This window comes from Macaca mulatta, chromosome 4, assembly GCF_049350105.2.
Source record: "Macaca mulatta isolate MMU2019108-1 chromosome 4, T2T-MMU8v2.0, whole genome shotgun sequence".
NCBI classification, from domain to species: Eukaryota; Metazoa; Chordata; class Mammalia; order Primates; family Cercopithecidae; genus Macaca; species Macaca mulatta.
The window spans coordinates 23,371,796-23,395,638 of record NC_133409.1 but is presented as its reverse complement, the minus strand read 5'-3'; positions in this window follow the sequence as shown (position 1 = coordinate 23,395,638).

Genomic DNA, 23,843 nt, shown 5'->3' with positions numbered 1-23,843 from the left:
CCTTTGGTAGACTTGGTCAGAAATCCTCTCTTCTCCATGGAAATATGAGGATTAGTGGAGAAATTTTAGACTTATAAAAAATAACATTTACAAACATTTTATGTAACATTTAAAATGTTTTATAACATTCTAAACATTTAAAAAGCATAAACATTTTAAAAGCATTAAAAATAAGTAACTACAAAATCACATAAGTTGTAAATGTACAGTTTAATGAACAATTTAAAAGCTATACTTGTGGACACCTCCAACCCCCACCCATCCGAGAAAAGAAAAAGAACGCTGCCAGTACCTCCAAAATCCCTTCCGATAACTTTGTTGTTGGTCGACTTAGCTGAGCTGAAAATATGTTTCCCTAAATTTTCTTCCTGTATGGTTTTGTGTTGAGCTTAGCAACTAGGGAAATTTGCATGGGATTTGAAAGGAAGGAATAAAGGACCATCTGTTTTTTTTTAAAAAAAGTTTTAATAAATTTTTAATTGACAAACACTTGTCTATATTTATGGGATATGTCGTTTTGCTATATGTATACATTGTTGAAAGAAGAAATCAAGTTAATTAACATATCCATCCCCTGACCTATTTTTTTTTTTTTTTTTTTTGGTGAGAACATTTAAAATATTCTCTCCCAACAATTATGAAATATACAATACATTATAGTTAACACAGTTGCCATGCTATGCAGTAAATCTCTAAAATGTATTCCTCTTTTATAACTGAAACTTCATACTCTTTGACCAACATTTCTTCTTTACCCATCCTCTGGTGACCACCATTCTACTCTCTCTCCCATGATATCAACTTAAAAAAAATATTTTAAGTTCATGGGTACAGTGCAGGTTTGTTACTTGTGTGATGGGGGTTTGTTGTACAAATTGTTTCATCACCCAGGGATTAAGCCTAGTACCCATTAGTTATTTTTTTCTGATCCTTTCCCTCCTCCCACCCTCCATCCTCTGAGAGGCACCAGTGTGTGCTGTTTCCCTCTTTGTGTCCCTATGTTCTCATTATTTAGCTCCCATTTATAAGTGAGAACATGCAGTATTTGGTTTTCTGCTCCTGTATTAGTTTGCTAAGGATAATGGCCTCCAGCTCCATCCATGTCCCTGCCAAGGATATGATCTCATTCTTTTTAATTGCTGCATAGTATTTCTTTTTAATGGCTGCATACATGGCTACATGTATGTACCACATTTTTCTTTACCAAGTCTATCACTGATGGGCATTTAGGTTGATTCCATGTCTTTGCTATCGTAAATAGTGCTACAATGAAAATATGCGAGCATGTGTCTTTTTATAATAGAATGATTTATATTCCTTTGGGTGTATAACCAATAATGGGATTGCTGGGTCGAAAGGTATTTCTGTCTTTAGGTCTCTGAGGAATCGGTACATTGTCTTCCACAATGGTCGAACTAATTTACACTCCCACCAACAGTGTATAAGTTCCTTTTTCTCCACAACCTCATCAACATCAGTTATTTTTTGACTTTTTAGTAATAGCCATTCTGACTGGTATGAGATGGTATCTCATTGTTGTTTTGATTTGCATTTCTCTAATGATCAATGATGTTGAGCTTTTTTTCATATGATGCTGACCGCCTGCATGTCTTCTTTTGAGAAGTGTCTGTTCATGTCCTTTGCCCACTTTTTAATGGTGTTTTTTTTTTCTTGTAAATTTGTTTAACTTCTGTACAGATGCCGGATATTAGACCTTTGTTGGACGCATAGTTTGCAAAAATTTCCTCCCATTCTGTAGATCGTCCGTTTACTCTGTTGACAGTTTCTTTTTGCTGTGCAGAAGTTCTTTAGTTTAATTAGATCCTATTTGTCAATTTTCGTTTTTGTTCCAATTGCTTTTGGCATCTTTGTCATAAAATCTCTGCTCATGCCTATGTTTTGAATGGTATAGCCTTCATTGTCTTCCAGGGTTTTTATAGTTTTGGGTTTTACATTTAAGTCTTTAATCCATCTCGAGTTACTTCTAGTACATGGTGTAAAGAAGGGGTTCAGTTTTAGTCTGCATATGGCTACCAGTTATCCCAGCACCATTTATTGAATAGGGAATCCTCTCCCCATTGCTTGTTTTTGTCAGGTTTGTAGAAGATCAGATAGTTGTAAGTGTGTGGTCTTATTTCTGGGTTCTCGATTCTGTTCCATTGCTATATGTGTCTGGTTTTTTGTCAGTACCATGCTGTTTTGGTTACTATAATCCTGTATTATAGCTTGAGGTCAGGTGGTATGATAACTCCAGCTTCATTCTCTGTGTTGTTGTTGTTGTTGTTATTATTATTATTATTATTATTATTATTTGAGGCGGAGTTTTTGCTCTCTCATTGCAACCTCTGCCTCCTCAGTTCAAGCAATTCTCCTGCCTCAGCCTCCCAAGTAGCTGAGATTAGAGGCACCCACCACCACACCCAGCTAATTTTTGTATTTTTAGTAGAGATAAGGTTTCACTATGTTGGCCAGACTGGTCTCAAATTCTTGACCTCAGCCTCAGCCTTGGCCACCTGCCTCAGCCTCCCAAAGTGCTGGGATTACAGGCCTGAGCGACTGTGCCCAGTCCCCAGCTTCATTCTTTTTGCTTAGAATTACCTTAGCTATTCAAGCTTGTTTTTTATTCCATATGAATTTTGAAATAGTTTTTTTCTAGTTCTGTACAGAATCTCAATGGCAGTTTAATAGGAATAGCATTAAATCTATAAATTACTTTGGGCAGTATGGCCATTTTAATGATATTGATTCTATCCATGAGCATGGAATGTTTTTCCATTTGTTTATGTCCTCTGATTTCTTTGAGCAGTTGTTTGTAGTTTTTTTTTTTTTTTTTTTTTTTTGAGATGAGGTTTCACTCTTGTTGCCCAGACTGGAGTGCAATGGTGCAATCTCGGCTCACCACAACTTCTGCCTTCTGGGTTCAAGCGATTCTCCTACTTCAGCCTCCTGAGTAGCTGGGATTACGGGCATGCTGCATCACACCCGGTTAATTTTGTATTTTTAGTAGAGATGGGGTTTCTCCATGTTGGTCAGGCTGATCTTGAACTCCCAACTTCAGGTGATCCATCCTCCTCGGCCTCCCAAAGTGCTGGGATTACAGGCATGAGCCACCATGCCTGGCTGTAGTTCTTGTAGAGACCTTTCACTTCCCTGGTTAGCTGTATTCCCAGGTATTTTATTCTTTTTGTGGCAAATGTGAATGGGAGTTCATTCCTGATTTGGCTCTCAGCTTGACTGTTGTTGGCGTATAGAAATGCTAGTGATTTTTGCACACGGATTTTGTATCCTGAGACTTTGCTGAAGTTGTTTATCAGCTTAAAAGCTTTTGGGCTGAGACTATGGGGTTTTCTAGTTACAGGATCATGTTGTCTGCAAACCAGTACAGTTTGACTTCCTCTCTTCCTATTTGGATGCCTTTATCTCTTTCTCTTGCCTGATTACCCTAGCCAGAACTTTCAATACTATGTTGAATAGGAGTGGTGAGAGAGGGCATCCTTATCTTGTACCAGTTTGCAAGGGTAATGTTTACAGCTTTTGCCATTTCAGTATGATGTTGACAGTAGGTTTGTCATGGATGGCTCTTATTATTTTGAGATATGTTCCTTCAATACCTAGTGTATTGAGAGTTTTTAACATGAATGGATGTTGATTTTATTGAAAGCCTTTTCTGAATCTATTTAGTTTGAATAGGTTCTCAGATCTGGTACATTTAAAATGACCCCATTTCTAATGTAAAAGAGGCACTGGTAGCTTATGGCATGCAGTGAGAAAATAGTTACTTAAATTTCACTTGTGAACTGTCTATCGGAGACAAGGTTTTAGGTGACCAAGTAGCTGCTTTCATAGAATACTGTTAGTGACAATAAAGAATATAAGAATTTTCTTTGCCTTTAAGTGCAATAGAGAACTTGGTGGGGAAGGGAAGTGATCAGTTCACAGCTTTAAATTACGGATTTGTCTTTAGTTCTGTTTATGTGATGAATCACATTTATTGATTTGCATATATTGAACCAACCTTGCATCCCAGGGATCAAAACTACTTGATCATGTTGGATAAGCTAACTGATGTGCTGCTGGGTTTGATTTGCCAGTATTTTGTTGAGGAGTTTTGCATCAGTGTTCATCAAGGATATTTGCCTGAAGCTTTCTTTCTTTTTTTTTTTTTTTTGTCAGGTTTTAGTATCAGGATGTGAAGGCTGTGAAACAGAAAAGATGACAGACTGCTTCTCCCTCTGGGAGCTCTGTACCAGGGAAGTATGGACCTGTTGCCCATCTGAACACATCTGTAAGAGGTGGCTGGAGACCCCCTAGTGAGGAGGATTGAGATCAGGGGCCCACTTTAAAAGGTAGTCTGGCCATGTTTTGTAGAGCAGATGTGCTGTGCTGGGGTACCACTTCTATCCCTGGTTGGCTTGGACTCTCCAAAGCCCAAAGGCTGAAACTGCTAAGATGCCCTAACAGCAAAGATGGATTCCCACCCCTCATCCTAGGAGCTCTGTCCCAGGGAGTTTTCAAGTCTCCTGTAGGCCAGAGAACACTGGCAAGGGGAGGCACAACACTGCTACCAGTGACTGGCTGGAATTCCAAGTCAGTGGGTCTATCCTTTGAGGCACCATGGAAGTGGGGCCCACAGACTGTCACTGCTCGGCCCCCTGGATTCAGCTTATTTCCTAGGCGTATTTGTGGAGGTCTAACCTCCCACTTTGCTAGAGTTGCAGCTACTTTTGCCAGGAAGCCCGGAAAACCAGAGTATCTAAAGTTCCCGGTCTCTGTATATGCCTGGGCAACTGCTCTGCTGAGACACCATGTATCTCTGTGTGTCAGACTGAAGGCCCTGGTGGAGTGGGCTCATGAGGGGATCTCCTAATCTAAGGCTTGCAAAGATCCATGGGAGAAGCTGGGGTCACACATTCACTCACCACTTCCCTGGGCAGAGGAGTTTCCCTTGGCTCCATGTCACTCCCAGGTGGGCTGTTGTTCTGCATTGCTTTTCTCTGTTCTCTATGGGTTGAGTTGTCTTCCTTGATTAGTCCAAATATGAGTACCTGGATGTTTCAGTCAAAGGTGCTGTATTTGCTTTCCCCTTCTGTTCCTCTCCATGTAAGCCATGTACACTAGCTGCTTCTAGTTGGCCATCTTGGCCACTCTCACCCAGCATCTGTTTTATGATCTGAATATTGGTGTTGGGTGTTTGGCCTGTGGCAATTTGCACATGCCTTAATGAAGGGCTAACTTGCCTTGTTGGTGTGGGACAGCACTCAGGCTTGTGGTAGCTTCAGTTCCTGAGGGGCCTCCTTTCTTGACTTCTTTGAGACTGGTGCCAGGTGTGTTGAAGCTCCATGATAAAGGTAACAGCTTCTCCTGCAGGTTATCTGCTGTATGGATTTTGGAGGCAGTTAGAGACAGACTCAGGCTCTAGTTTTTCCTCATGAGTTCCAGTTTGTTCTCATGGATCCTGTTTCCTCCTTGTGCACTCCAGTTTGTTTTTGCTCTTGCCCACTTCATGGCTAGCTCTTTCCTTTGACTGCCAACCTGGCTGATTTATAACTACTGAAGGCCCATCACCAGACACAAAGTACAACATGTATTCCCTATAGTTAGTTCCTTAGTCTACCACATCACTCATGGTGGTTCCACTTCTTGGATCAAACCTTGATTGATGCTGAATTTGGTGTTGGAAGTAGTTCCAGGGGAACAGAACTCAAAGGATGGGTTCTCTGAATTGGTTCTAGGCTACCTGGAATAGGTTATCAGATCTGATACATTTAAAATGACCCTTTTTCCAATGGTAAAGAGACACTGGTAGTTCATGGCATGCAGTGAGAAAATAGATACTTAAATTTCATTTGTGAACTGTCTATAGAAGACAAGGCTTTGGATGACAAAGTAGTTGCTTTCAAAAAATACTTTTAGTGACAATAAGGAATGTAAGAGTTTTGATTTTTTGCCTTTAAGTGCAATAGAAAATGTGGGGGAAAATGATCAGTTCATGGCTTTAAATTATCAGCTCAATATACAGGCAAACAATGTGAAGATTATAATAATGCCCTAACAGAAATCTCTCGTGACCATAGGACCAAGATTTGGAAAACCAAACCCCAAGTTTAATGATAAATGTCTGAATTACAAGGCAAATTGAATTCTCAACCTTACCAGATGTCTATGTTAAAGTTAGGCCGTTGACTAGGAAGGAATGGGGCCCTAAAAATTTGATGTGGACATATATGCTGATTCTGTGGAAGTTGAGGACCTTCAACCCGTAAATTTCACTAAACCATTTTTTACCAGCAGAAGTTATCCCTCTCCTGTCTGATGAGGATAGCTCCCTTGCTGGAGGAAGCAGTACTGACCTTCTTTGAGGAGACTGCTAATTTTCTGTAGGACATACCTCTACCACATCTCATTGTTTCTTGACCTATAATAAGACTCAATTTTTGCCATGCCCCAGATAATAAGGTATAAAGTGTACCCTATAAGAAGATACAATTAACATGTAAAAAAGATAGCAAGATTTTGCCAACTTACACCATCAGAAACATGGGAAACTGGGAATTGATCCTACAGGTACTGGATCAGGGTGAAGAAATATGTTAGTTTGGAAGGAGTTTGTTGATATAGGTTTACCAAATCAAGATTTTGGATTTCCTGACTTAGTTCAAATGGTTGAGAGTGGCTCTAATAGTTTGATCAGTTTGTTGACAGAAATCTCCACCCAGAGGGTCCCTTACATTAAATAAAGTTTAAATGCCAGAACGTTCATGAAACCCTGTAGAAGAAGGTATCCAAAGACTTAGTGATCTTAGGATGCTAGAATGAATTGACCATAAAAGTTCTGCTTGTTCATGCCATTATTCATGCCCACACCCCTAGAAATGTCCCAAGGATGCTTCCTCCATCAAGGCTCTAGGAAATGCATCTGTGAAGTGAACCACAGCATCACTGAAAAACTCTGTGGTGGCTATTCTCTGTAGTCCAGAAATAACAGCAGAAAGTACTGCCAATAACTGAATTCAATAAGAATGACAGCATCCAGGAGTGGCAGGGGCCAAGTAGTAGTGCTTAATGGACCACAGAGCTGAAGTAGCCATGAGAATGGTCTGAGCTGTAGAAATCTTTGGTATTAGTAATTGATCGTGGTATCCTTAAAACTGAAGTAGATAGACATCTTAGTAAAGTCTTACTCGATTTGATAAGTAGCTCTAGGTCTGGTAAATAAGTCTGATTTGAAACACCATAATAGAGAGTCAATATACTCTCAACCAATCCTCGGACTTTATTCTCTTGATAGATACAAAATCCCTTGAATGAAGGATCCCTTAAATGAAGGATCTTTGACTATGGAATTCCTTTGAGAATTTTTGGAGGAAAAACCCATTACACAGGCAATATTTATATTATAATACTCCTCTTAGCCTTCTCAAAAGGGACCTGTAGTCATTTCCCAGGATAATTATGCATTGGCAAAAGAAGAATAATCAGACTTTGTGATTCTGATTCTGAACTGACACTAATTCCTGGAGAAATAAAATGCTATTGTGGTCTACCGGTCAAAAGAGGGTTAAATGAAGTCAAGTGATAAATAAGCTTTTGACTTGTGTGAATCTAGAAGTGGGTTCAATGAGTTCCTGAACGTACTGTGTGTTTAATTTTCTAGTTATAGACTGCACTGTTGGAATAGACATATTTAGAAACTGACAGAAGCCCCAAGTTGGTTCTATATCCTTTGAGGTAAGAGCTGTTATGGTAGGAAAGGCTAAACAGATGCTATGAAAACTACCTCTACCTACCAAATTAGCAAACCAACAGTAATATTGTATTCTTAGAATGATTGCAGAGATTAATGCCACCATCAAGGATTTGAAAGATTCAGGTGATTATTCCTACTAAATCTTCATTTGCTATTTGGTTTGTGAAGAAGATGGATCTTGGAGAATGATGATGGCTTATCATAAACTTAATCAAATTATAGCTGCTGTTCCAGGTGTTTCTTCATTGCTGGGGCAAATCAACATATCCCCTGAGCACCTGGTATGCAGATGTTGATTTGGTACTTTTCCCTTTTACCTGTTCTATTAGTAAAGAGTATCAAAGCAGTTTGCTTTCAACTGGCAGGGCTGGCAATATATTTTCACTGTCTTACTTACAAGCTATATAAACTTTCTAGCCCTAAGTCAAAATCCGGTGGACAGGGACCTTGATCATTTCTCCTTCCCACAGGATATAAACATGTTTGTGATATTATACTGATAGGACCTAGTGAGCAGATTGTAGGAACTGATCTAAACGTCTTGGTAAGGATACATGTGCCAGACGGTGGGAAATAAAAGTTCACAAAAAATCTCACAAAAATTCACAAAAATTCAAGGGTGTTGTATGACCCAGCAGATCAGATGGTACTTGAAGTGTCTGTAACAGACAGGGATGCCAGAGGAGCTTTACATAGCATATATAGGTGAATTATAGTGGTACCTTTAAGATTTGGAGCAAAAGCATGACATGCTCTATGGATAACTGTTTTTCTCTTGAAGGGAACAGTTCTTGGCTTGCCCTTGGGCACTAGTAGAGGCTGACCATGGACTACCAAATTACTATAAGACCTGAATTGCCCATCATGAACAAGATGTTTTCTGACCCACCAAGCATGAAGTTTCACATGGATTGCAGCACTTCATCATTAAATGAAAATGTTTTATATGAGACTGGGCTCAGTAACGAACCCAAATGCCCATGGTCTTTACTCCTGCTACATAGATTTCTCTCTCTCAGTCTTCATCCATGGCCTCGTAGGGGGTTTCCTATGACCAGATTGGAGGACAAAAATATCTGGGAATTATTTACAGATGATTCTGCACAATATTCTGGCATTACCCAAAGTGATGATTGTAGCACCGTAGACCCACCATGGGATAATCCTGAAGGACAGTAGGAGAAAATCATCCCAGTGGGCAGAATTTCCGTCAGTGCACACACCTTGTTCTTCATTTTAGCTAGGAGGGGAAATGACCAGAAGTTCCGCTCTATACTGATTTACGTTGGTTGTTAATTATTTGTCTGGATTGTCAGGAAATTAGAAGCAGTAGGACCGAAAGACTGGTGATGAGGAGGTCTGGGGAAGAGTTATGCGGATAGACCTTTGTAAATGGGCAGGGTGTGAAAATACTTGTAATCTTAATCTAGTATCAACTAAAATGACCTTCTCTTTCCCAGTTTTCTTTCTGGGAACATCTAGGAAAGGGTTTACCCCCTTTTTTTCTATCCTATCTTTCTACCTGGGCCTCTGAAACTTCAACTTTTTATTGAAGGAAATTGTAATTTTCTTCTCATTTTTTTTCTGTCCAATTCTGTTTAAGATTCAAACTTGCTTTTGCACTGGTCTTTTTCCTTGAGTCTGAAAAAAGTAACTTTCTATAGATTGTCTAACATAGGCTTTCAAAATGTCTTCTTTGGGATGTAATAACTCCACTGGTATTTTTCATTACAACTCAAATAGCTGGTATATGCCCTGTAACATAAAGATCCATTCTTTGTCTACATTATAACAAAATACACTTTTTCCTGACTAGACAAGATTACAATCATGTTCAAAGCATAAGTAATTCATTCAGAATCAAATTGAAACAACATAGTAAAGATGATTCTTGATGCCTATGTTCAAGCCATTTTGGCCTACTCCCTTAAAATTATGTCTTCTTTCTAATTGGTTATAGTCCAAAGAAGGTAAATTTGAACAGAATTTGAGCTTAGCATAGAAATGCAAAGTCCTGAATAGCAGCCACAACAACTACAATACCATTACTTTGATTATCTTCTGCCCATGTTTTATAGCTATAGTTCTGGTTAAGTAATTTTTTTAAATATATTTTTTCAAGAATTTTTCTTCCCATTTATGCCTATCTTCTAAGGTTCTGATGGCCCTGAGACCAACCTTATCAACATGCATTAGGGACATTGTGCCCTACGGTCCCTAAAGAAGTAAAGTCAGCACTCTAGTGTAAACTCCCAGAAAGACCCTCTCTCCAATACAGGGGCGAATTTCTCTGCACTCAAGAACATTTCTTCTCATTCAACTTTAGGTTCTAGAAAAACCTATTCATCCAAAAATGAAGCCATTTCTTTCTAAACGCAGACTAGGCCCTGTGCCTTAAGTTACTAGGCAACACTGTAATTAATACTTAAACATTTAAGCTTGTGGTACCATGCCAGTTACTATCCAAACCCCTGAGAGCACCAGCCACAGGAAGCATTCCAAAATGCTAGGCTCCCTATGAGGTTCTTTGCCATCCAAATGCTACTTTCAGGTCAATATGTCCTATGTTGGTACCTAGGGTGCTAATTACATTATTTCTGGATTCTTAATCAATTGAGCACAGCCAAAGGAAGTAAAATGCACCTTGCAGTAGAGTTTCAGTCTTGTTGACTTGGTAACCCCTAACAAATATTTGATGGTTGAGCTTAGGCTAAGTTGGCATGAGGCCTCTTATTTTCTTCTTCTTCTAGGCCCTGTTCCTCATGTGTAGGGAGGGCTGTTTCTGCAGAGCACACATTTTCCTCAGCCAACCATACAGAGGATGGTGAGTGTTCAATAGTCAGCGTGTGGCAGAACAGAGAGGCTGGCATGCTGCTGGGCTTTCAATGCTGTGCCTCAGCTTCTCCTGGCAGCATGGTCAATGTGTGTCAGATTCTTCTTCTTTTCCCAGACAGATTTGTTTTTATTCTAATAAGGAAGAATCCATAAAGGGGCAGTGAGAAGATCTAGAAGTATTCACCCCAATACTGCTCTATCCCTATGGAAATGTAGAAGGAGAAGCAAGTATTTTCCCAATAGATATCAACTGAAATGAGGACAAAGCTCTTGTTTTCACAAAAGTGTTCTTGTTGGATGTTGTAAGTGGATGAGCTATATTAGACAAATATTCTTAAAACTTCAGAAGCTCAGTTTTAGCTTTTAAATTCCTTTGCAAATAGCCAATGGATTAATTTTTTAAGCTTATTATAAAGCAGGATAGGGTATTTTTCTTGCTTGGTTCCCTTGAGCCCAGAGTCTTAGAAATGGGAAATCTGGTTTACACAGAAACAAGTTCAGTTCTCAAGGTCGAACAGCATACTGATGAGCTAGAAGGTCTTTATTTATTGAATCAGCTTACTCTGCCACACTTCAAACAGTGTTGTCCATATGCCTTTCTCACAAAGAAAGCCGTGGGATATTGCATAAAACTGCTGAATCATCGTCATGGTATAGACAAATGCACAGTCTTCAGGAGACAGCTCTTCTATCAACAAAGATTCCCTGAGCAATTTCTTACTATATTTCATATGATGCTGAGATAATTCCTGGGGATATAGTGATAGGTGTTGTATTTTCTTTACCTTTCACAAACTTCAAAGTGCCAAGTTAATACAATATTTAGTCTTTTACATACAATCTTATAAATTACGTAGAATTCTGGTTGATAAGTGCAATAAGAGCTCTTTTAAAGAGCACCTTGTAAGTCTATAGATCTGGTCACAATATAAACCAAATTTCAACCCCCTTCCAGGCATCTCTGTCACCATAATATAAGAAGAATTGACAATGCTTCCCACATGAATATGTCACATTATATGGCATTTACCAGAGTTACCCAAGATAAAATGCTTATTGGTCACATGAAAAAGGGAATATATAGGCTTAGGTAACTGGGAAGTCCAAAGAGCATCTGGCTTGAAGCAAGTTTTAAATTCTGTAATGTCATTAGTGTCCTGCTTCCCTTCGTGTATCATCATGTGTTGGAGAGATGGTCAATGGTAACCTCAAGCCTATGTTTGCAACTCCTCATCCCAGCCAGCATCCATTCACGACATTTTAAGGAGGACTCTGTCCCAGTTTGGTTCAGATGTTCATGCCTGACCCAGTGGCCAGGGTCGTGGCCAGTGCTGTGAAGTACTACGAGTGGTTAGACTCAACTCATGGGCCCACCCGAGGCAAGGGAAGGCTGGGGTCTGTGGACTCCCACACTTTGGTCCAATTACACAAAATGAGAAAGAGGGAATTCCCCAGAGAAAGGGGTGTTCATACACGATGAACAGGGAAAGGGTGTTGGAAAGCAAAAACCAAAAATATCCAGGGAAATCACTCTCTAAAATAGTCTTTCCAATCTATTTACACCTGGAAATAGCAAGATTCTTATTCTGTTAGGTACTAGGGTGCTGGAAAATGTTAGAAACAACTGAAAGTCTGGAGAAAAATGCCCTGATTTGTACCATGTGGAAATTCCATGGTATAAATACTCCTATATGGCTGCTCCAAGCTGCCAACCTCACATGACTGCACACGGAGCTGGGAAGAAATTTGTGTAGTAAGCAGCACACCATCATATTCTATCCCAGATACAATGCCTATAAATGACCACTAGAACACAGATAATAGTAAAATGCAGTAAAATTATGAGGAAGGGATGAGTTTTTATTGCATTTGTTTTCCATACGGTGTACTCAATTGCAAGTTTATATCATATACTTTTTAAATAATGGTTTTAATATCCCAGCTCTCATAGCCTCATTTAATTTCAAATTCATACTCCTTCTTCCACTTCCTACCTTGGATAGTTTACACATTTACCTGTCTGGACTCAAAAGGTCCTCATGAAATTTTGTATTATCCAAGTTATATTTTTGACAGGGCAAAGTGCATTTCTCTCTTTTTTATTTTTAAGTGGAAAGTAAATATATGTTTACTTAACTCTTAACAACTCTTCCTCTGGCTACCAGTAAATTTAGCTACACTGAAATAGAAGAATTTGTTCAAGATTTAATTGTCATTTTTTAGATAAACTCTTAAAATATATAAAACATATCCCCACAGAAAATAGGTCAAACACAAACTACATCACATTCAATGAATAAAATACAGTCTTAGTGGGACCAAAAGGTAATGAAGTAACATCACTACTTAAAACCAAGAACTCAATGTAGATACATTGATAAAACAAAAATAAAAGCAACTGACTACAGAACTACTCTTCAAAGTTTAAGGAAAGAACATGGAAAAGTTCAAAGACTTGCTAGCCAGCAGCTCCTGTTCCTTTTTCAGGGAAGAGGCCAGAAAGGGGTCAGAAAATTTTCATTTTGTGTTTTGATCTACCTCTAAGATAACATATTCTGCAAATTTTATGACCCAAATGGAGAGGCTGAAATTACTCAGAGAAAAACTGAAAGAACTCAAAGAAAGAAGAGCTTATATTATCAGGTGAATTATTTTTTATTAGTATGCGTGGGGATGAAGGGTGTGCAGGGAAACAAGCAAGGATGAGAGATCACTCTGGTCAAGAAGAGAATTCTCATCTTAGACCTTGGATTTAATGTCCAAGGTCCGAAGTTGGATCTACGCAAATTGCAAGTTGCACCAAATTATTTTCATAGGCACACGAGAAGGCATGGGGTTTCTTCTTGTCCATGACTAGTAATTCCTTAAGAGAGAAAAATTATAAACCCCATTCTCACTTTGGGAGTCAAGTGCTATTATCTGAAATATTTGTTCTCTGCACAGTAGAATAAAGCCACAGGCAACAGAAATATTTCTCTTTAATTAATTTTTATCAGGATCACTTCTGATTACAGACCAATGTTTAATCCAATTTTCCTACAAGTTGTGTGGGTTTGGCTTTCCCTAATGTTCTGTTTATAGCTTCTCAGTGTGTTGCTTGGAAAATGATGATGAAGTTATAAAGATAGCTTAGTGACTTCATCCAAGATAGGAAGAAACAAAGAGGTGGCTCAGGAATTAGAAAAATCCTTTTTAAGTGCAGATGCCCTCTTAGGAATGGGTAACAGTGGCAACCCTGTGAAACAAGCTACTATCCTCCTCACAATAGGGCAATTAGTTTGATGTGTTCAGATGAACTCATGTACTTCAAGAGTATGTGTTATAAATGCTCCTCATCTCTGAAATTCTCTCAATATGTATTAAAAAATCCCAGTGTCTTTATTCTGGGCTATGAGAAATCTGTGGGAAATTAGAATATTGTGAAAAGGAAAAGATGACTGCTCTGAGACCAAAAATTTATCCTTAAATCTCCCAGTGCATTTTTATTCAGAAGAATGTTTCTGGATGGAAGTTACTATTTCTCAGCTCTGTGCGAGGAAATATTGAGCAAAGGTTCACTGAAGTCTGCAGCTGTCAGTTCTGGAAGCCCTGTGAGGTTGAGGCAATGATGCTTCTTGCCAACTTTAAGTAGGACTTCATAATCTGATGAACTGGATTTAGTGGTCTCTGGGCTTCAAAAGGGTGCAACCAGGGCAAAAAAAGGAAAAGGTGGGACTATGTGAAGAAAGAGTGTAGGGCCTGACATTTGAGGAAGGAGCTTCACACTCTGAATCCAAGGGCAAGAATGAAGATCTAAGCAGAGTGCAGGAAGTAGGGAGACATGGAGCTATGGAAGAGAGAGCACAGGGAGGTGACCCAAGATGGACCCCTGAATTCATCTCTGAATTCATCTCTATTATCTGGATTTCCATTTTCACAGGTCAGAAAGACCAATGGTCAGATGAGTTTGTTGCCTTCTTTCTCCTCATTTCTTGCTCTGGTTAGCTTATGGAGGCTAGTCTGGGAAGGTCTCTTACCGGAGGCCTCAGGACTGCTATGTCCCAGGAATTAGACAATGAACCCATGAATGTCAGAAGGCCATTTGCGTAAGAATAGGGTACTCTGTCTTAGGAAAAATATGATGATGGGATGTAGATGTAGAAGTTGTAGAATGGATAAACTTTGACACAGTAAGGTATGACAGTAAACCGCTGTGTAATATCTCTATGGGATTGATGATTTGACTGTAGCCAGGCCTGCTGCAAGCTTGATGACACAGCAATAAATAGGAAGCAAAAGTGCATATGTATAATTAAGCAAGAATTTTTCATGAGTTAATAGGATGAATCCTTGAGTACCGACAACATAAAAGGCTAGGCTTTTGTAACATAGATAATTTTTTCCCACAGATGCTAACTTTGCACGAATTTTTAGGTAGACCTCTGTGAGAAACGAGGAAGGCCTCAGGAACTATTTCCACTCGTATCAGTTAATTCATTTATTCAACAAATATGTTTAAGCACCTGCTATGTGCCACATGCTGTTTTAGGCACCAGGAATATAGCAGCAAACAAAACAGGCAAAAATCTCTGCCCTCTGAGAGTTTATATCTGGCAGGGGGAGTGAGACAATAAAACAAAATAAATTGGTCTAGATTGAAAAATATAAATAAAAAATATTTGTTCAGGAATACATGTACATGTAGTAAAACCGTAAAAAAAAGTAAGAGAATACTAAACATAAAATTGTTGGTTTGGCAGTAAGCTGAAGTGAAAGGGACTGTAGATGCATCTAGGAGGTCACACTCAGGCATTCTCAGGCCAAGAACAGCCCTTTGTGGTTGAACTCAGCTCTGACGCATTTCTGTTCCGTATAGCGCTTAGCACCTTAGCCCAGAAAAAGACTGTGGTTAGATTTAGGTAATTGAAATAAAAAGCTCCTAGTTAGATAATTTGTGTGTGTAGGAGTTGGACTAATGTCTCTGAATATTCCAGCAGTCCAACTTCTAACCAGGGTGCCTGTATTCATCAGCATGGACTGCCATAACAAAATATGAGATAATTCATATGATGAGGTAGTTCATATGATGAGGTAGTTTAAACAATTCATTTTCTCAGAGTTCTGAAGGCTACAAGTTCCAGGTCAAGATGCTGGCTGATTAGTTTCCCGGTGAGGGCTCTCTTCTTGTTTTGCAGACAGCTACCTTCTTACTATATTCTCATATGGCCTTTCCTCTGTGGTGAAGAGACAGAGAGGGAGAGCGAGAGAGAGAGTGCAAACACAAGCTCTGGTATCTCTCTTTTAATAAGGATACCAATTCTAAAGAACTAGAACTCACACTTATGACCTCATTTAACCTTAATTACCTTTCTATATAAAGATCCTATCTCCAAATACAGTTACACTGGCACTTCAACATATGAATTTGGGAGAGGGTGGGCCCAATTCAGTTTATAACAATGCCTATGATAACGTATTCTGCTGGGAAACATTCTTCTGCTAACGTGCTCAGGAGGGCCCTCTGACCCGGGCACTTTTGCTTTTGCCACTTGTTCTCTGAATCCTTGCTTAAAGTCTGCCAAGTGTTATATGAGGTAGTTGGAATGGAGTTTCCACAAACAAACAAGCTAAAGCTAGTATTTTCATCATGTCACTTTCATTCTTCTCTTATGAAAATTCATCAATCTGTTACTGGGCTTTCAAATGAAAACCAGTGTCTTTATATATAATTCTACTATAATTTTAGATTTATCTGACCATTATTGTTTGGAATGGTCCTAGCAAGGAATCTGTTCTATCAAATTCATGCCCTTTTAAGCATGGCTGTTTATTAGCTATCTTTCTTTGTTTCTATTTTGTATTAGACCACAGCTACTCAGAATTAGAGTAATCAAATTCCTGCTTCAAGATACTCATAACAGGCCAGGTGCAGTGGCTCATGCCTATAATCCCAATACTTTGGGAGGTTGAGGCAAGAGGATTGCTTAAGGCTAGGAGTTCAAGACCAGCCTGGGCAACATAGTGAGACTCCATCTCTACAAAAAAAATTGAAAAATTAGCCAGGCATGGTAGCACATACCTGTCGTTCCAGCTACTTGGGAGGCTGAGGCAGGAGGATGGCTTAAGTACAGAAGTTTGAGGCTGCAGTGAGCTATGGTCACACCACTCCACTCCAGCCTGGGTGACAGAATGAAATTCTATCTCTAAAAAAAAAAAAAAGTCGGTGAAACCGCATCTCTACTAAATATACAAAAAATTAGCCGGGCATGGTGGCAGGCACCTGTAGTCCCAGCTACTCGGGAGGCTGAGGCAGGAGAATGGCACGAACCTGGGAGGCGGAGCTTGCAGTGAGCCGAGATTGCGTCACTGCACTCCAGCCTGGGCAACAGAGCGAGACTCCGTCTCAAAAAAAAAAGTTACTCATAATATTGCTCCATGTATGGCCTCTTTTATACCTTTGTTTGGTGGTTAGTTACCTTTAATAATGTCATCACCTTTCATGAACCTGCTACTCAGAAAAAAAAGATAGCCTATATATGCCTTTTTGGTCCCCTTCCATGGTAACCCTTTGCTTCCTCTCACTTAAAGTAACCTCCATCCTGAAGAGGTGTTCATCATTCTCTCTTTTTTTTCTTCTTATTAAAATTATTTTTAAAGTTACAAAAATGAATATCAAATTGTATATTATCTTCTAAGAATTAGTTTTATTCACTTAATAGCCTATTGCTAAGATGCTTTCATATTATTGTCCATTATTGAAGGTCGTTTATTTTAACTACTCTATGAAACTTTATATGCATATACTGCTGTTTCTTCACCAGTCTCCTGTCATGAACTCTTGGGTTGTCTACATGTTTTGTTAATATGAACAATGGTGCTATGTGTATTGTTTCTGTGGAATTGTTGCTTACAGTGGGTGTGAATGTTCAACTTTATGATACTGACATTGTCTGAATGTTTGTGTTCCCTCAAAATTCATATGTTGAAATCCTAACCCCCAAGACGATAGTGTTGGGAAGTGTAGCCTTTAGCAGGTGATTAGGTCATGAGGGTGGAGCCCTCACAATTGGGATTAATACTTTTATAAAGAGACCCAGAGAGTTAGCTATCCTCTTCACCATGTAAGAACACAGCAAGAAGGTGCCATCTAGGACCCAGAAAGTAAGCCCTCACCAGACACCAAATCCGCCAGTGCCTTGATCTTGGACTTCCCAGCCTCCAGAACTGTGAGAAAAAAATTTCTGTTGTTTATAAACCACCCAAGTTATGGTATTTTTTCTTAGCAGCCCGAATGGACCAAGACAAATATCAAATTGCTTTTCTCATGGTTTTAATATTTTGCATTCCCACTAGCAATGTAAGAGATCCTGTGGAACCACATTCTCTAAATACTTGATATTGTAAGCTTCATATTTTTTTTTTACTATTTGAAAGAATATGATATGCTATTAACTGTGTTTTTGAGTTGTGTTTACTCCATTGCTAATGAAGTTCAATATTATTTCAAATCTTTTTTGGCCATGTGTATTTCCTCCTCTATGAAATGCATGGGTGGGATAATATTTGGAAAGAGATAAAACTAGAACCTTTCCACATTTCATATACAAAATCAGCTTCAGATCAATTGAGGACTTCAATATAAAGAATGAAGCTTTGTACTTATGTTAGAATATATAAGTAAATATGTCTTAGACCTTAGTGTAGCAGAAGAGTTCCTTAACAAGACACAGAAACTGTATCTCTAAGACCAAGATAAATTTAGTTATATTAAAGTCGAGAAATTTTATTCATCAAAATACATATTCAAGATGTGAAGAGACAAGTTACAGACTGAAAGAAAATATTTACAATACACACAACCAAAAAAAATTAGTATCAAAGTAATATCTACATTAAGAACACCTCTAAATCATTAAGAAAGACATTAAAAAACTCTAGAAAAATAAGCCAAAGGTATGGCGATGTATTTCTTTTATTTCTCATTATATACCAATCTATTTTTAAAATTAGATACAATAAGGCAAAATGATTAAGAATATGAATTTTGGATTTTAAAAAAGCTATGGTTCAAATCCTTGCCCTGGTACTGATTGTGTGATCTTTGGCAAGTTTTCTTAAACTTTCTAGGTTTCAATATTCTCAGCGGTAAAATGTTATTGTGCCATTAATTGATGAATGGATAAATGCAATGTGTTATATCCACACAATGGAATATTATTCAGACATGAAAATGAAGTACTGACAGCTGCTACTACATGGATAAACTTTGAAAATATTATGCTAAGTTAAAGAAGCCAGGGACCGAAGGCTGCATATTGTATGATTTGATTTACATAAAATATCAAGAACAAACAAATCCATAGAGACAGAATATACATTACTAGTTGCTATGGTTTGAATGTGTTCCCTCCAAAGTTCATGTTGAAACTTAATCCTCACTGTGATGGTATTAAGAGGTTGGGTCTTTTGGAAAGTGGTTAAGTTATGAGGGCTCTGCCCTCCCAAATGGATTAGTGCCTTATAAAGGGGTTGAGGGGAACAAGCTAAGTCCCTTTTTCTTTTCTTTTTTTTTTTCTTTCTTTCTTTTTTTTTGAGACAGAGTCTTGCTCTATTGCCCAGGCTGGAGTGCACTGGCATGATCTCATCTCACAGCAACCTCTGTCTCCTGAGTTCAAGCAATTCTCCTGCATTAGCCTCCTGAGTAGCTGGGATTCCAGATGCCTGCCACCATGCCCAGCTAATTTGTGTATTTTTAGTAGAGATAGGGTTTCACCATGTTGGCCAGGCTGGTCTTGAACTCCTGACCTCAAGTGATCTGCCCAAAGTACTGGGGTTACAGGTGTGAGCCACTGTGTCTGACCACTTAGTTCCTTTTTTGTTCTTACCTCCCTTCTGCCATGTGAGGATGTAGCAAAAAGGCCCTCACCAGGCATCTAAAGCTAGTACCTCGATCTTGAACTTTCCAGCCTCCAGAATGGCAAGAAATAAAATTTCTATTATTTATAAATATGCAGTCTTCTGGTTTGTTATAGCAGCCCTAATGGACTAAGACAGTGGTTTCCAGGAGCTATGGAGTGGGAGAATGACTGCTAATGGGTGTGGAGTTTCTGTGGTAATGAAATGTTCTGGGATTAGATAGTGATGATGGTTGCACATCTTGTGAATGTACTAAAGCCCACTGAATTGTACTATTTAAACTGGTAAATTTATAGTGTGGGAATTCTGTCTCACTTTTAAAAAAGAAAAATGTTATTGTGGGCCGGGCGCGGTGGCTCATACCTGTAATCCAAGCACTTTGGGAGGCTGAGGTGGGCAGATCACCTGAGGTCAGGAGTTCGAGACCAGCCTGGTTATCATGGTGAAACCCAGTCTCTACTAAAAATACAAAAATTAGCTGGGTGAGGTGGCGGGAGCCTGTAATCCCAGTTACTCAGGAGGCTGAGGCAGGAGAATCATTTGAACTCGGGAGGTGGAGTATGAAGTGAGCCGAGATCGCGCCATTGCACTCCAGCCTGGGCAACAAGAGTGAAACTCCATCTCAAAAAAAAAAAAAAAAAGTTATTGTGAGTGTTCTATAAGACAACTCATGTAAATGTCTCAACATATTGTCTGCCACATAATAATCATGCAGAAATAACAGGTAGCTTAAAAAATGAGATTCTATTTTCTTTTATTTTACTTTATAGCTATGAATATCTCTCTCCAGCATGTATATTTTTTGGACTCAGATTTCATATAGCATTGTCCTTGAAGTGACCTTCAGAAATAGAATCAAAAGAATTATTACAGCTACCCTTGTAAATAACAGTTACCATTTATCGAGTGCCTGCTAGATACCAGTCCCAACACTAGATGTTTTCTATGGTTTACTTGTTAGATCTGTAGAACAATCTTATGAGTCATCCCTATATTACATTTGAGAAAACTGGGGCTTTTTGGCTCAATATCAAATAACCATCTGATCTGAGAATGAAACAAAGAATTGCTTTTTGTTTTGTTTTGTTTTTTAGATGGAGTCTCACTCTGTCACCAGGCTGGAGGGCAGGGGCGTGATCTTGGCTCACTGCAACCTCCACCTCCTGGGTTCAAGCGATTCTCCTCCCTCAGCCTCCTGAGTAGCTGGGACTATAGGTGTATGCCACCACACCCAGCTAATCTTTGTGTTTTTAGTAGACACGGGGTTTCACTATGTTGGCCAGGATAGTCTCGATCTCTTGACCTCGTGATCTGCCTGCCTCGGCCTCCCAAAGTTCTGGGATTACAGGCATGAGCTACCGTGCCTGGTCAAAACCAAGAACTTTTAAACTCCCAAGTCTACTTCTTTCTATTATACCATATTACACAAAGGTGTAAATTGCTGTGGGAAAACACTGAAGAATGCCAAATAATGCTATGAAGCAATTGACTCCCATCTAGTAATATGTTCAGACCATTTTAAAATAAATCTCTTTATATAGATTTTTTTTCTTTGAACACTAGAGACTATTTTATAAATAGACAGCTGCTTTGCTGCTGGTAGTAGTTTGCTCCTGACATTCTCCTAATTTCCTTTCATGTACAACACAAAATATGGATTAACTTACAGCATAAAAGAAGAACCAAATTAGTCATAAATGTCAATTCTGTGAATATCATTTTAATCAAAGCATTTGAAATTCCCTTATCATAATTTTCCACAGCATCTGTCATAATTAGTAAGAGCTCTGAGCCAGTACTATGGTGTTAGAAAAATTTGTAATCAACTGCATATAACTGAAATATCATCAATAAGAATAGACTGTAAAATCATTGAGTAATGTAGTCTTCCAGCAAGTCGGCTTCCACAGACAAACCTCCATGGAGGTTGTATTTTTACCCCAGGCTTTTTTTGATCTGCTGGCAACCACAAGACTTTGAGCTAGGGCTGAAGACATCACAAGAAAAGTTTCTTTCATGAGAGGATCCTTTTCATCATTGTATCGAGTTCTCTTATCAGTTCTTATCAGAAGTGTGGCACTTGGGGTCAACAAGCTTTCAGAAGCTGCCCCAAAATGAGGCCAAGGGAGTTTGAATGGAAAGCAAAGTTTCCCCTTTCAACTTGGGCAAGTTGCATGTCATATATGAGAGCCAGTGTTTCAGGAAGAACTGCTCTATTCCAAGTACATCAGAAAGCTGGCATTCCACATCACCACGGAGCCTCTTGTGTTAAGGAGAAAGTAACCTTTGTTGGTGCAGTTTATAGGTGGACACTATAATATTTACCTTCCATATGCATCTCATTCATCCAGTACCATTGCTCCTCTCTTATAGCCAAGAAATCGAAGCTAAAAGCTGTTAAGTAACTTACATACACAGCTAGTAGGTGGAGGGGTCAAAATGAGAACTGCCCCCGCAAAGTTAGGCTGTTTTCGTAACACCATTGCCTCTCGGAGAAAGTCATTGGCTAAGCGAGGAAGAATATTGTAAACATAAGAATGAACTAATTCTTTTACATATGCCCTCTAAAATAAGATTTTAAAGACATGTCCAGAAGAATTATTCTATTCTAAAAGTAAAGATATTTCTATTTGTACAGTTCAATAATCCCGATTGTTATGGAGAACATTTTTTATTCCTCATTCTTTGCGTTTCCAGGGAAAAACTTCTAGTCTCTTCTCCTGCTGGGTTCTTATTCTTTCCTGGTGGAGGAGGATGACCATTGGGAGATTGCTGAGAGCACCCTATCCAGTGTGCTGCTGTGGGGAGAGGGCTGCACTGAGAGATTCATGGGCCCCGACTCTCTCCTGCTTTGACAACTTACTCTCAGAAGTGCTAGACTCACGTTGCTCTTCCAATGTCTATGTGCTAATTAGCCATCCCCTCCCTAAATTCTTCAGCTTCCAGAGGACCAGTTTAATTCAGTTGTGGGAGTTGTGATATTTGTGGGGTACCAGGAAGCTCATTTTTGCCTTAAGCCTAAACCGTATTTCTGACACATTTTGTGAAATACCCTCTTATATAACTTGACAATTTGACATCCATTTGGCTTTGGTCTTAGTGTTTATATTTTATTTGCATCATTTAACTTTATTCTTCTAATAACTCTGGAGTCATTTATTCCTCATTTTCTTTCACAACCCACCTCCAGTCTTTCAGCAAAAACATCTTTTCAAAAGTTAACCTGAGTCCGTCTTTTCTCTTGGCCTCCCATGCTATCACCCTGGTCTGAGCAACCTTCATCCCTGGCCTGGGTTACTGTTAGCACCTCCTGACTTAGATATGTGTTTCCGCATTTCCCTCCTGGAGCAAGAGTGAGCCTTTTGAAATGTTGCTCCTCTGCTCAACACCCTGGGAGCCTCCCCTTTTCACTAGAGTAAAAGCTAAAGTCATATGGACTGCCCCATTTTCCTCTGTGACTTTTCACTTACTTGATAACTCCCCTTGCCAACACAACTCTGGCCACATAGGCTTCCTTGGTGTTCCTTGAAAACACTAGGCACATCCGTCTCAGGCTCTTGACCATCTTCTGCCTGGAACACACTTTCTCTAGGCACCTATTCATTGAACCCCCTCATGTGCAGGTCTTTGCTCAAATTATTGCCCTCTCAATAGGGCTAACCAGGACCATCCTACTCAAAATCATGAACTGTCCCCCACTCCTGTGCTCACTGTCCTCCATCATTTTGTTTTCTGTGACATATTTGTAATATAGATAATTTATTTATTATATGTATTGTTTGTATTATCTCTCCAATTGAAATTTCATAAGCTTTACTGTGCGTTTTGTTCATTGGTGTAGTCCAAGTGCTTGGAACATATTTGTTGAATGAATGAACAAATGAATGAATATGAAATTATAGATTTCTATACTTTTTCTATTTCCTTCCGTGTTTTTGTGGTGTCTTGGTTCTATTTCCTTCCACCCAATTTTTTTATATTGTGTTCTCTTTTTTTATAAAGTCATGCTAAAAACAGCAAGGAGCAAGTAATACACACAAATGTGCAGTTCTCTGTTCAAGCACTTACCTCAGAGCTAGTGACTCAGTAGGTACAGTAGTCCCCTTATCTGTGGTTTCAATTTCTGTGGTTTCAGTTACTGGAGGTCAAATGTGGCTCTAAAATATTAAATGGAAAATTCCAGAAATAAATAATTCATGCGTGAGTTTTAACTTACATGCCATTCTGAGTAGGGTGATGAAATCTCTCGCCATCCCACTCCGTCCTACCCAGGATGTGAATCATCCCTGTGTCCAGCTGTATAAACTATCCATTATTCACTTAGTAGCCACTTTGGTTATCAGATTGAAAAAATACATTTTTTAAT